At 42.8% G+C, this 15,072-nt stretch overlaps 1 protein-coding gene across 1 annotated transcript in view; it reads right to left on the minus strand.

The window, feature by feature from the left end:
* LOC111952704 (C-Maf-inducing protein) overlaps positions 1 to 15,072 on the minus strand; it is a 47,101-nt gene that overhangs the window by 23,690 nt on the left and 8,339 nt on the right.

The raw sequence follows: 15,072 nt of genomic DNA on the forward strand, positions 1-15,072 counted from the left end.
TCAACCTTTCTCTTTACTGTGGGAATTGTGATCGAATCAACACAATATTAGCCACTTTCAATGCAACATACCGAAACAAAACAAACTACTATGCAAGACTTAATATGTAAAACTAACTATGTAAGAGATTTTGTTGTGTGCAGAACGCATCGGAGTAGGATTCCATCTTTGAAAAGCGAGTCAGGTAAATCACTTTTTTTCCTGTAAGGGGCAGTTGAGTTTTGAGAAAGGGTTGAATAAGCTAAGTAGCCAATAGCCACAATGGTAATGGAATAATGATGCATTTTAAACTGGTTTCTTGCATCAAACACCACAACAACATTTTCAGTCACCTCCTTGTCTGAAGGACAAGTGGATAAACAGGTTAATGTCCAGCCCTGCATGTTTTTTTCAAAAGTCTTATGGAATGTAGGTCTACATTGAGCACTTCACATTGGCTGCTACTGTAGGCTGAACGATAGAACAGCTATTGCCATGTTAAAATGTTGTGGGCTGCATTTTTTTCTCCATTGTTTTTGATGGTAGGCTACTCTGTTAAGTCTACATTATGATCAAATAGCCACAGTAGCGTACTTAACCATTGTTAAAACTAACTTATTAAAGCAGGTACAACCTCAGTGTTCGCAGTAAACGTGCGTCGGAAGTTGCACAGAATTTTCACAGCATTCAAGTTTGTGCTCAGCAGACCTGAAATTTGCCCAGTGATGGAAATAATTAGAAGGAGCATTGCTGACGACTTGTACAAGGCAGTATTCAAAACCCAACATATCTGTCCATAGAGCACAGGGATGGGCAACTTTGATGGGGGTGGGGGCATATTTTTATGTTCAAAACATAAAGAAATAAGTGTTTTAACATTTAACGTCAATTATCTAAAAACACGTAAACTCTGATTTATTTCATATTTTTGCATATGTTGTAGCTTAAATCCTAATTTCCATCATCTGAGGTTTTTGTGTTGTGCCCACCATCGGTTGAGACACAACACACTCTTGAATACAGGGTGGGTGTCATTTCAGTCAAACAAAGAAAATGTATAGAATGGACCTTTCACTACAAACCACTGCAATTTAGTTGGTACAGGTACACTATTGTAATTGAATTGAAATTTTAACTTCTAATTACTACTACAAAGATGGCCCATGTTCCACCCACCGTTGAATGTCAACTTAAAGTGGTCATGGCTATTCTATTATCTATATTTCTATGATTTCAATAGGTTTCCTACGGAAGATTGAAAGCATCATTTAAAAGAGATACTCCCATTCAAGTCAACATTCAAGTCAACACACCCACCCTGTATTCAAAAGCATGTTGTGTCTCTAAAGTAGGGTCTAAGCTAGAACATATACACAAATCTTTCTATCTATATACAGTACCAGTCAAAGGTTCGGACAAACCTACACTTTCAAGGGTTTTTCTTAATTTTTACTATTTTCTACATTGTAGAATAATAGTGAAGACATCAAAACTATGAAATAACACATATGGAATCATGTCGTAACCAAAAAAGTGTTATCAAATCAAAATATATTTTATATTTGAGATTCTTCAAATAGCCACCCTTTGCCTTGATGACAGCTTTGCACACTCTCTCAACCAGCTTCATGAGGGGTCACCTGGAATGCATTTCAATTAACAGGTGTGCCTTGTTCATTTGTGGAATTAGAACAGCTCAAATAAGCAAAGAGAAACAACAGTCCATCATTACTTTCAGACATGAAGGTCAGTCAATACTGAGAATTTGAAGAATTTTGAAAGTTTCTTTAAGTGCAGCCGCAAAAACCATCAAGCACTATGATGAAACTGGCTCTCATGAGGACCGCTACAGGAAAGGAAGACCCAGAGTTACCGCTGGTGCAGAGGACAAATTCATTAGAGTTACCATCTACAGAAATTGCAGCCCAAATAAATGCTTCACAATGCTCAAGTAACAGACACATCTCAACATCAACTGTTCAGAGGAGACCGTGTGAATCAGGCCTTCATGGTCAAATTGCTGCAAAGAAACCACTACTAAAGGACACCAATAATAACAGAGTCTTCCTTGGGCCAAGAAACACGATCAATGGACATTAGACTTGTGGAAATTTGTCCTTTGGTCTGGAGTCAAAATTTGACATTTTTGGATCCAACCTAAGTGTCTTTGTGAGACGCGGTGTGGGTGAATGGATGATCTCCACATGTGTATTTCCCACAGTAAAGTATGGAGGAGGAGGTGTTATGGCGTGGGGGTGCTTTGCTGGTGACACGGTCTGTGATTTATTTAGAATTCAAGGCACACTTAACCAGCATGGCTACCACAGCAATCTGCAGCAATACGCCATCCCATCAGGTTTGGGCTTAGTGGGACTATCATTTCTTTCTCAACAGGACAATGACCCAACACACATCTAGGCTGTGTAAGGGCTATTTTACCAAGAAGGAGAGTAATGGAGTGCTGCCAGATGACCTGGCCTCCACAATCCCCCGACCTCAACCAAATTTAAATGGTTTGGGATGAGTCGGACCGCAGAGTGAAGGAAAAGCAGCCAACAAGTGCTCAGCATATGTGGGAACTCCTTCAAGACTGTTGGAACACTGCTGAACGGACTTGCTTCCATTCAGCCACAAAGGCATTAGTGAGGTCGGGCATTGATGTTGGGCGATTAGGCCTGACTCGCAGTCGGCGTCACAATTCATCCCAAAAGTGTTTGTTGGGGTTGAGGTCAGGGCTCTGTGCAGGCCAGTCAAGTTATTCCAGACCGATCTCAACAAACCATTTCTGTATGGACCTTGCTTTGTGCACGGGGGCATTGTCATGCTGAAACAGAAAATGGCCTTCCCCAAACTGTTGACACAAAGTTGGAAGCACAGAATAGTCTAGAATGTCATTGTATGCTGCAGCTTTAAGATTTCCCTTCACTGGAACTAAAGAGCCTGAACCATGAAAAAACAGCCCCAGACCATTATTCAACCTCCACCAGACTTTACAGTTGGCACTATGCATTGGAGCAGGTAGCGTTCTCCTGGCATCCGCCAAACCCAGATTCGTCCATCAGACTGCCAGATAGTGAAGCGTGATTCACTACGACTGGACTGCCGATGTGATCGCCCGATATGGTCTCAACCGGCTATTCTGTTACGATGTCACCGAAGAACCATCTGCTGGCCCCAGCCCGCTAACTTTCTGAACACTGTGTCCCCTGCTCGCCTAGCGTAGTAGTGACTACCGAACGGCACCCTGACTCACCTATTGCTGCTCTTTTGACCCTATGATCACTCGGCTACACAGCTGATGCACCCTGGACGGTTTCAATAACACGGTACCTCATTTTGTTTACATGTCTGCCCCAGCCTCGAACTCAGGTCCTGTATGTACCTAACTGACCCGCTCTGTCCATTCATCGCCGTTTTACCCGTTGTTGTCTTAGCTCTCCTGAGCAACACCTGTGATTGCTTTATGCCTCTCTCTAATGTCAATATGCCTTGTCTACTGCTGTCTTGGCTAGTTCTTATTGTTTAATTTCACTGTAGAGCCCTCAGTCCCGCTCAACATGCCTTAGATAGCTCTTTTGTCCCACCCCACACACATGCGGAGACCTCACCTGGCTTAACTGGTGCCTCCAGAGACTAAACCTCTCTTATTGTCACTCAACGCCTAGGTTTACCTGCACTGTACTCACATCCTACCATACCCATACATTGTGCCCTGAATCTATTCTACCACGCCCAGAAATCTGCTCCTTTTATTCTCTGTTCCCAACGCAGTAGACAACCAGTTCTTATAGCCTTTAGCCATACCCTTATCCTACTCCTCTGTTCCTCTGGTGATGTAGAGGTTAACCCAGGCCCTGTAGCCCCCAGATCCACTCCTATTCCCTAGGCGCTATCATTTATTGACTTCTGTAACCGTAAAAGCACTGGTTTCATGCATGTTAACATCAGAAGCCTCCTCCCTAAGTTTGTTTTATTCACTGCTTTAGCACACTCCGCCAACCCTGATGTCCTAGCCGTGTCTGAATCCTGGCTTAGGAAGGCCACAAAAAAATCTGAAATTTCCATCCCCAACTACAACATTTTCTGCCAAGATAGAACTGCCAAAGGGGGTGGAGTTGCAATCTACTGCAGAAATAGAACTCTGCAGACTGTCATGCTACACAGGTCTGTGCCCAAACAGTTTGAGCTTCTACTTTTAAAAATCCACCTTTCCAGAAATAAGTCTCTCACTGTTGGCACTTGTTATAGATTCCCCTCAGCCCCCAGCTGTGTCCTGGGCACCATATGTGAATTAATTGCCCCCCATTTATCTTCAGAGTTCGTACTGTTTGGTGACCTAAACTGGGATATGCTTAACACCCTGGCCGTCCTACAATCTAAGTTAGATGCCCTCAATCTCTCACACAAATTATCAAGGAACCTGCCAGGTACAACCCTAAATCCATAAACACGGGCACCCTCATAGATATCATCCTGACCATCCTGCCCTCTAAATACACCTCCGCAGTCTTCAACCAGGATCTCAGCGATCACTGCCTTATTGCCTGCGTCCGTAATGGGTCCGCGGTCAAACGACCACCCCTCATCACTGTCAAACTGTCCCTAAAACACTTCAGCGAGCAGGCCTTTCTAATCGACCTAGCCCGGGTATCCTGGAAGGATATTTACCTCATTCCGTCAGTAGAGGATGCCTGGTTATTCTTTAAAAGTGCTTTCCTCACCATCTTAAATAAGCATGCCCCATTCAAAAAATCTAGAACTAAGAACAGATATAGTCCTTGGTTCACTCCAGACCTGACTGCCCTTGACCAGCACAAAAACATCCTGTCGCGTACTGCATTTGCATCGAATAGCCCCCGCGATATGCAACTTTTCAGGGAAGTTAAGAACCAATATACACAGTCAGTTAGGAAAGCAAAGGCTAGCTTTTTCACAGAATGTGCATCATATAGCAAAAACTCCAAAAAGTTCTGGGACACTGTAAAGTCCATTGAGAATAAGAGCACCTCCTCCCAGCTGCCCACTCCACTGAGGCTAGGAAACACTGTCACCACCAATACATCTATGATAATCGGGAATTTCAATAAGCATTTCTTTATGGCTGGCCATGCCTTCCACCTGCCTACCCCTACACTGGCCAACAGCTCTGCACCCCCACAGCAACTTGCCCAAGCCTCCCCCACTTCTCCTTCACCCAAATCCAGATAGCTGATGTTCTGAAAGAGCTGCAAAATCTGGACCCCTACAAATCAGCTGGGCAAGACAATCTGGACCCTTTCTTTCTAAAATTATCCGCTGCAATTGTTGCAACCCTTATTACTAGCCTGTTCAATCTCTCTTTCGTATCGTCTGAGATCCCTAAAGATTGGAAAGCTTCCGCGGTCATCCCCTTCTTCAAAGGGGGAGACACTCTAGAAAGGCAGGGTAGGATAGATATAGGTATGTAACAGTTTGGGTCTAAAGTCTTCGAAAGCCAAGTTAACGAACAGATCTCCAATCATTTCGAATCCCACCGTACCCTCTCCACTATGCAATCTGATTTCCGAGCTGGTCATCGGTGTACCTCAGCCACGCTCAAGGTCCTAAACGATATCATAACCGCCATCGATAAAAGACAGTACTGTGCAACCGTCTTCATCTTCAAGGCTTTCGACTCTGTCAATCACCACATTCTTATTGGCAGACTCAACAGCCTTGGTCTCTCAAATGACTGCCTCGCCTGGTTCACCAACTACTTATCAGATAGAGTTCAGTGTGTCAAATCGGAGGGCCTGTTGTCCGGACCTCTGGCAGCCTCTATGGGGGTGCCTCAGGGTTCAATTATCGGGCCGACTCTCTTCTCTGTATACATCAATGATGTTGCTCTTGCTGCTGGTGATTCTCTGATCCACCTCTACGCAGACGACACCATTCTGTATACATCTGGCACTTCTTTGGACACTGTGTTAACCAACCTCCAGATGAGCTTCAATGCCATACAACACTCCTTCCGTGGCCTCCAACTGCTCTTAAATGCTAGTAAAACTAAATGTATGCTCTTCAACCGATCGCTGCCCGCAACCTCCTGCCCGACTAGCATCACTACTCTGGACGGTCTTGACTTAGAATATGAGGACAACTACAAATACCTAGGTGTCTGGTTAGACTGTAAACTCTCCTTCCAGACTCACATTAAGCATCTCCAATCCAAAATTAAATATAGTATTGGCTTCCTATTTCGCAACAAAGCCTCCTTCACTCATGCTGCTAAACATAGCCTCGTAAAACTGACTATCCTACCGATCCTTGACTTCGGCAATGTCATTTATAAAATAGCCTCCAACACTCTACTCATCAAACTGGATGCAGTCTATCACAGTGTCATCCGTTTTGTCACCAAAGCCCCATATACTACCCACCCCTGCGACCTGTATGCTCTCGTTGGCTGGCCCTCGCTTCATATTTGTCGCCAACCCCACTGGCTCCAGGTCATCTATAAGTCTTTGCTAGGTAAATCCCCGCCTTATCTCAGCTCACTGGTCACCATAGCAACACCCACACGTAGCACGCGCTCCAGCAGGTATATTTCACTGGTCATCCCCAAAGCAAACTCCTCATTTGGCCGCCTTTCCTTCCAGTTCTCTGCTGCCAATGACTGGAACGAATTGCAAAAATCACTGAAGCTGGAGACTTATATCTCCCTCACTAACTTTAAGCATCAGCTATCAGAGCAGCTTACCGATCATTGCACCTGTATGCAGCCCATCTGTAAATAGCCCACACAACGATCCCATCCCCATATTGTTACTTATCCTCTTGCTCCTTTGCACCCCAGTATCTCTACTTGCACATCATCTTCTGCACATCTATCACTCCAGTGGTAATGCTAAATTGTAATTATTTCCCAACTATGGCCGATTTATTGCCTTACCTCCATAATCTTACTACATTTGCACACACTGTACGTTCAGTTGAAGTCGGAAGTTTACATACACTTAGGTTGCAGTCATTAAAACTTATTTTTCAACCACTCCACAAATTTCTTGTTAACAAACTATAGTTTTGGCAAGTTGGTTAGGACATCTATTTTGCGCATGACACAAGTAATATTTCCAACAATTGTTTACAGACAGATTATTTCACTGTATCACAATTCCAGTGGGTCAGAAGTTTATATACACGAAGTTAACTGTGCCTTTAAACAGCTTGGAAAATTCCAGAAAATTATATCATAGCTTTAGAAGCTTCTGATAGGCTAATTGACATAATTTGAGTCAATTGGAGGTGTACCTGTGGATGTATTTCAAGGCCTACCTTCAAACTCAGTGCCTCTTTGCTTGACATCATTGGAAAATCAAAATAAATCTGCGAAGACCTCAGAAAAAAATTGGAGACGTCCACAAGTCTGGTTCATCCTTTGGAAAAATTCCCAAACACCTGAAGGTACCACGTTCATCTGTACAAACAATAGTATGCAAGTATAAACACCATGGGACCACGCAGCCGCCATACTGCTCAGGAAGGAGACGCGTTCTGTCTCCTAGAGATGAACGTACTTTGGTGCAAAAAGTGCAAATCAATCCCAGAACAACAGCAAAGGACCTTGTGAAGATGCTGGAGGAAATGGATACAAAAGTATCTATATCCACAGTAAAACGAGTCCTATATCATTTTACATTTACATTTGAGTCATTTAGCAGACGCTCTTATCCAGAGCGACTTACAGTAGAGTGCATACATTTTATTACATTTTTTACATACTGAGACAAGGATATCCCTACCGGCCAAGAGCAGACGCTCTTATCCAGAGCGACTTACAGTAGAGTGCATACATTTTATTACATTTTTACATACTGAGACAAGGATATCCCTACCGGCCAAACCATCCCTACCGGCCAAACCCTCCCTACCAGCCAAACCCTCCCTAACCCGGACGACGCTATGCCAATTGTGCGTCGCCCCACGGATCTCCCGGTTGCGGCCGGCTGCGACAGAGCCTGGGCGCGAACCCAGAGACTCTGGTGGTGCAGCTAGCACTGCGATGCAGTGCCCTAGACCACTGCGCCACCCGGCAGATGGGCTGCATATCGACAAGCCGCTCAGCAAGGAAGCAGCCACTGTTCCAAAACAGCCATAAAAAAGCCAGACTACGGTTTTCAACTGCACATGGGGACAAATATCGCACTTTTTGGAGACATGTCCTCTGGTCTGATGAAACAAAAATAGAACTGTTTGGCCATAATGACCATCGTTATGTTTGGAGGAAAAAGGGGAGGCTTGCAAGCCAAAGAACGCCATCCCAACCGTGAAGCACGTGGGGTGGCACTTCACAAAATAGATGGCATCATGAGGGAGGAAAATTATGTGAATATATTGAAGCAACATCTCAAGACATCAGTCAGGAAGTTAAAGCTTGGTCGCAAATGGTTCTTCCAAATGGACAATGACTTAAGGACAACAAAGTCAAGGTATTGGAGTGGCCATCACAATGCCCTGACCTCAATCCTATAGAAAATTTGTGGGCAGAACTGAAAAAGCGTGTATGAGCAAGGAGGCCTACAAACCTGACTCAGTTACACCAATTCTGTCAGGAGGAATGGGCAAAAATTCACCCAACTTATTGTGGGAAGCTTGTGGAAGGCTACCCGAAACGTTTGACCCAAGTTAAACAATTTAAAAGCAATGCTACCAAATACTAATTGAGTATGTAAACTTCTGACCCACTGGGAATGTGATGAAAGAAATAAAAGCTGAAATATATAATTATTTCTACTATTATTCTGACATTTCACTCTTAAAATAAAGTGTTGATCCTAAAGGACATAAGACAGGGAATTTTTACTCTGATTAAATGTCAGGAATTGAGAAAAATTTTGTTTAAATGAATTTGGCTAACATGTAAACTTCCGACTTCAACTGTATATTTTCTATTGTGTTATTGACTATGTTTGTTTATCCGAAGTGTAACTGTGTTGTTTGTGTCGCACTGCTTTGATTTATTTAGGTCGCATTTGTAAATGATAACTTGTTCTCAACTGGCCTACCTGGTTAAATAAAGATGAAATAAAAGAAACTCCAGAGAACGTGTTTCCACTGCTCCAGAGTCCAATGGCAGCGAGCTTTACACCACTCCAGCCAACGCTTGGCATTGTGCATGGTGATCTTAGGCTTGTGTGCGCTGCTCGGCCATGGAAACCTATTTCATGAAGCTCCGGACGAACAGTTATTGTGCTGACGTTGCTTCCAGAGACAGTTTGGAACTTGGTAGTGAGTGTGGCAACCGAGGACGCGCTACAGCACTCGGTGGTCGCATTCTGTGAGGTTGTGTGGCCCATCACTTTGCGGCTGAGCTGTTGTTGCTCCTAGACGTTTCCACTTCACAATAACAGCACTTACAGTTGACCGGGGCAGCTCTAGCAGGGCAGAAATTTGATGAACTGACTTGTTGGAAAGGTGGCATCCTATGACGTTACCACGTTGAAAGTCACTGAGCTCTTCAATACAGGCCATTCTACTACCAATGTTTGTCTATGGAGATTGCATGGCTGTGTGTTTGATTTAATACACCTGTCAGAAATGGGTGTGGCTGAAATAGCAGAATCCACTAATTTGAAGGGGTGTCCACATCCACATTCTATTCATGCATTTTTTGATCTTAGACATTAAAGGTTCTACAAAATTAAATAATTTGACAACCCTGTTAGTAAAAGAATGGTCATTTGAAATCATTTCACTATTCGAATAATATCATAATATTTATTTAGGTATCCAGGTAGTTGGGGCGGCAGGTAGCCTAGTGGTTAGCGCGTTGGGCCAGCAACCCAAATCGAATCCCGAGCTAACAAAAAATGTGTCGGTCATTGTAAATAAGAATTTGTTCTGACTTGACTAGTTAAATAACGGTTACATATTTTTTTTTAACTGTCTTAAATAGCAGAAAATACGTTTTTCTAACTTCGAATGGAGTCTCCCAGCCGAAACAGTTCGAAAGAGTTGCATATATTATGATAACTTTTGTGAAGTTTTTGTTGGTTTTGGACATCTGGCTTTTCGGACACACCTTTTTTTCTTGAGGGAGCCGGAGTCGACGCCCCTTCGTCGGTGATTGGTCAACAGTAGGGATTCGTCAATAAAGTCTGTTGTCATTCAACGAGAGAACTCCTTTTCATGCTAAATGTTTTAAATGAAAATAATGCACCAAACATCTTAGATGTAAAATTGCGCGACTAATAAACATAAAAGATCTCTAGGGTTCTTAGATTCATTCTGAGGAAGTGTATACTGGCTACAGCACTATTGCCGCTTTTGTCAATATTCTTTTCTTAACAAAAAGCTATTTTGGGAGTTTGCGAGCACACTCGTTCGGTTCGCCTAGCTGACTTCGGATAGCCGCCATGCGAACTGAAGTATGCCGACGCCTCTACTCACGAGACTCGAGAGAGCGGGTGCGCTGCGCAGCGCTCTGCTTGTTTCAGCAGAAGGGTGCGGGCGAGAGAGGCGCAACGACCGGTGTGTGTGACAGTCTGTGTGGAAAGGAGCGAGAGAGCGATAGACAAACTTGGTATGATAAATAACCTATGGCTGCAACATCTGGTCGTGCCTGTCTTGACTGCATCAATTTGTTGTAAAGAAGCTAGTTAAAGTATTAAGGCACATTCTGTCTATTTTGCTGCGCTCCCTGTATGTCTACAACAACTCCATTCATATGAAACAACAGCCTAGTACCCGTTCGTCGATCATTGTAGCATACTCCTAATTTAGCTAACTTAATGTAATTTTCATTATATTTTGCGTTGACTAGAAATGGAGCCTGGGACTGTTGAGCAGCTTTGATTGACGGACAATAACAACAAGCTACATGTGTCAAACGTGTGTAGGCTAGTAGTGCGTCTTTTTGTATGGGTAGCTCATAGAACTTGTTTTATAAAAATGTAGAATGTAATGGTCTATCCTTGTAGTCTATGTAGCAATGTTACATAGATAATGTACTTTTACAAAGCTTTTCATTGTTACAATAGGTCTCAAAAAAAAATTCTCATAAATGTATACTCTCCCAAGTAATCGAATACTACTGTCCGTTCGGATATTCGAATAACCATGCCCATCCCTAGTTTGTAAACTTTTAAAATTATATATTTTCCAGTGATTAAGACATTCATGTTTTATGGTCTGATGGGGTATGCAAAATAGGTAAACTTTGAGCACCTTTTATCTCTTGAACGTTTTACCATTCAGGTCCAAAAAGTCACTTTCTGAGCTACAATGGGCACATATGTATGGAAGGTTGTATGGTTCAAATAAAAAATGGGGTGTTGTCAAAAAGTGATTTGATTCAAATGGATTTACCGTTAGACTTCGACATCTTGGATATTTGGGAATTGATACTGGTAAATGGTATACACAGATTGATAAAGCAATAAACTACTGGTAATAGACGTTTTTCAGCTGCATGACTGACTGTGTTTCTGGTCACATGGCCCGAAAAGTCAACAGGCTGTGCTGTGTCTTCATCCCTCTACAATATAGGAGACCAGAGCTGTTCTGTTTTTAGTGACACCCTCCCATCAGTCAAACCAACAGGGTCTTCCTTTTACTTCTGATACCCTCCCTCTGCATTAACACACCGGAGCCATTTCTTTATTTGTGACGTTTTTCCTTGTAAATTCAAACACAGTTCCTTATTTTACGTCGCCCTCAGTTAAGCCAACAGGTTGTTCCTTTATTTGCATCTCTCGATCTCTCCTGTGTGATAGAACAAACAAGCAGTTGCTTCATGTGTCTCCCTCCCCCTGCAAAAGAACAAACAGGCAATTCCTTTATTTAAGTCTCCCTCCCTGGTTGATAGAGCAAACTGGCTGTTCAACGTCTCCCTCGCTCTGAGATAGAGATCAAATCAAATTGTCACATGCGCCGAATACAAGAGGTGTAGACCTTAACGTGAAATGCTTACTTACAAGCCCTTAACCAACAGTGCAGTTCAAGAAGAGTTAAGAAAATATTTACCAAATAGAGTAAAAAGTAACACAATAACGAGGCTATATACAAGGGGTACCGAGTCAGTGTGCAGGGATACAGGTTAGAGGTAATTTGTACATGTAGGTAGGGGTGAAGTGACTATGCATAGATAATAAAACAGTGAGTAGCAGCAGTGTACAAAACAAATGGAGGGGTGAGGGCAATGTARTAGTCCGGTGGCCATTTGATTAGTTGTTCAGCAGTCTTATGGCTTGGGGGTAGAAGCTGTTAAGGAGCCTTTTGGTCCTAGACTTGGCACTCCGGTACCACTTGCCGTGCGGTAGCAGAGAGGACAGTCCATGACTAAGGTGACTGGAGTCTGACAATTTTATGGGCTTTCCTCTGACACCACCTATTATATTGATCCTGGATTGCAGGAAGCTTGGCCCCAGTGATGTACTGGGCCGTATGCACTACTCTCTGAAGCGCCTTACGGTCAGATGCCCTGCAGTTGCCATACCAGGCGGTGATGCAACCGGTCAGGATGCTCTCGATGATGCAGCTGTAGAACCTTTTGAGGATCTGGGGACCCATGCCAAATATTTTCCGTCTCCTGAGGGGGAAAAGGTTTTGTTATGCCCTCTATTCGACTATCTTGGTGTGTTTGGAACATGATAGATCGTTGGTGATGTGAACACCAATGAACTTGAAACTCTCGACCCGCTCCACTACAGCCCCGTTTCCTGTAGTCCACGATCAGATTCTTTGTCTTGCTCACATTGAGGGAGAGGTTGTTGTCCTGGCACCACACTGCCAGTTCTCTGACCTCCTTATAGGGTGGTCTCATCGTTGTCGGTGATCAGGCCTACCACTGTTGTGTTGTCAGCTAACTTAATGATGGTGATGAAGTCATGTTTGGCGTGGGATGCAGTCGTGGGTGAACAGGGAGTACAGGAGGGGACCAAGCATGCATCCCTGAGGGCCCCCAGTGTTGAGGATCAGCACAGCAGACGTGTTGTTGCTGACCCTAACCACCTGGGGGCGGCCCATCAGGAAGTCCAGGATCCAGTTCCAGAGCGAAGTATTTAGTCCCAGGGTCCTTAGCTTAGTGTTGATATTTGAGGGCACTATAGTGTTGAATGCTGAGCTGTAGTCAATGAACAGCATTCTCACATAGGTGTTCCTTTTGTCCAGGTGGGAAAGTGCAGTGTGGATTGCGATTGAGATTGCGTCATCTGTGGATCTGTTTGGGCTGTATGCGAATTGGAGTGGGTCTAGAGTATCCGGGAGGATGCTGTTGCTAGACATGTCGTAGCCATATTGTGAAATCAGGAGTGATTTGCATTACACACCATCCCTATATCAAATATAGATTTTTTTGGTCTGGGTATTCGTACTCCTCGGCTTATTCCACATTTTATGTTACAGCTCAAATTCAAAATGGATTAAATAGATGTTCTCCCTCACCCGTCTACACGCACACAATACCCCACAATGAAAGTGAAAACATGTGTTTAGACATTTTAGCAAATTTATTGAAAATGAAATACCTAATTTACAGGTATTCAAAGCCCTTTGGCAGCGATTAAAGCTGTGAGTCTTTCTGGGTAAGTCTCTAAGAGCTTTGCACACTGGGATTGTACAAGATTTTCCCATTATTCTTTTCAAAATTCTTCAAGCTCTGTCAAATTATTTGGTGATCATTGCTAGACAACCATTTCCAAGTCTTGCTAGAGATTTTAATGCAGATTTAAGTCAAAACTAACTCCAGTGTAGGTTTGGCCTTATGTTTTAGGTTATTATCCTGCTGAAAGGTGAATTCATCTACCAGTGTCTGGTGGAAGGCAGACCGAACCAGGTGTTCCTCTAGGATTTTGCCTGTGCTTAGCGCCATTCAGCTTTTTTTTTTTTTAAATCCTGAAATATTCCACAGTCCTTAATGATTACAAGCATACCAATAACATGATGCAGCCACCACTATCCTTGACAAATTGGAGAATGGTACTCGGTAATGTGTTGGATTTGCCCCAAACATAACACTTTGTATTTAGGACAAAAAGTAAAATTACTTTGCCACATTTTTTGCAGTATTATTTTAGTGCCTTGTTGCAAACAGGATGCATGTTTTAGAATATTTGTATTCTGTACAAGCTTCCTTTTCACCCTGTCAATTAGGTTAGTATTGTGGAGTAACTACAATGTTGTTGATCCATCCTCAGTTTTCTATCACAGCCATTAAACAGTTTGTCTCGTAAATCCCTGAGCCATTTCCTTCCTCTCCGGCAACAGTGTTAGAAAGGATACCTATATCTTTGTAGTGACTGGGTGTATCGATACACCATCCAAAGTGTAATTAATAACTTCACCATGCTCAAAGGGAAATTCAATGTCTTTTTTATCCCATCAACCAAATGTGCCCTTCTTTGCGAGGCATTGTAAAACATCCCTGGTCTTTGTGGTTTAAATGTACTGCTCGACTGAGGGACCTTGCAGGTAATTGTGTGGGGTACAGAGATGAAGTAGTCATTCAAAAATCATGTTAACTATTATTGCATACAGTGTTGTCCATGAAATTTACGTGACACATTTTTACTCCTGAACTTATTTATGCTTGCCATAAAAGGAGTTGAATACTAAGACTCAAGACTATAACTTTTTTTATTAATTTGTAAAAATGTCAATATAATTCGACTTTGACATTGTGTGGTATTGTGTTTAGGCCAGTGACCCCAAAAATAGGCCAGTGGCCCAAAAAATCTCAATTTAAAACAATTTAAATTGAGGCTGTAACAGCAAAATGTGGGAAAAGTTGGGGTATGAATACTTTGAAGGCACTGTCCAATACCATTTTTAATTTAACTTATTGTGCATGTATCTGGACACAGGTAGCAAGACAAATAGCAAAGCAAGACAAAAAACTAAAGTCACTAGAGAAGGGGAACCTTGCATCTGAGAAATTCAAATTAAAAAGTATATTACAGGAGCAAACAGATAGGGGATTCAATTAACCATATGAGCACAAGACGTTGAAAGATGGGAACCACCATAAATTGTCAAAGATGCAATATCCTGCACAAGAGTTTGCTGTGGTAACTTGCATCAATCTATCTTCATCCCTCAGTCGTGTTGTTTTCTTCTCTTTTGCTTATGGTCTTTCTT

The sequence above is a fragment of the Salvelinus sp. IW2-2015 genome, linkage group LG26 (assembly GCF_002910315.2).
Source record: "Salvelinus sp. IW2-2015 linkage group LG26, ASM291031v2, whole genome shotgun sequence".
Taxonomy (NCBI): Eukaryota; Metazoa; Chordata; class Actinopteri; order Salmoniformes; family Salmonidae; genus Salvelinus; species Salvelinus sp. IW2-2015.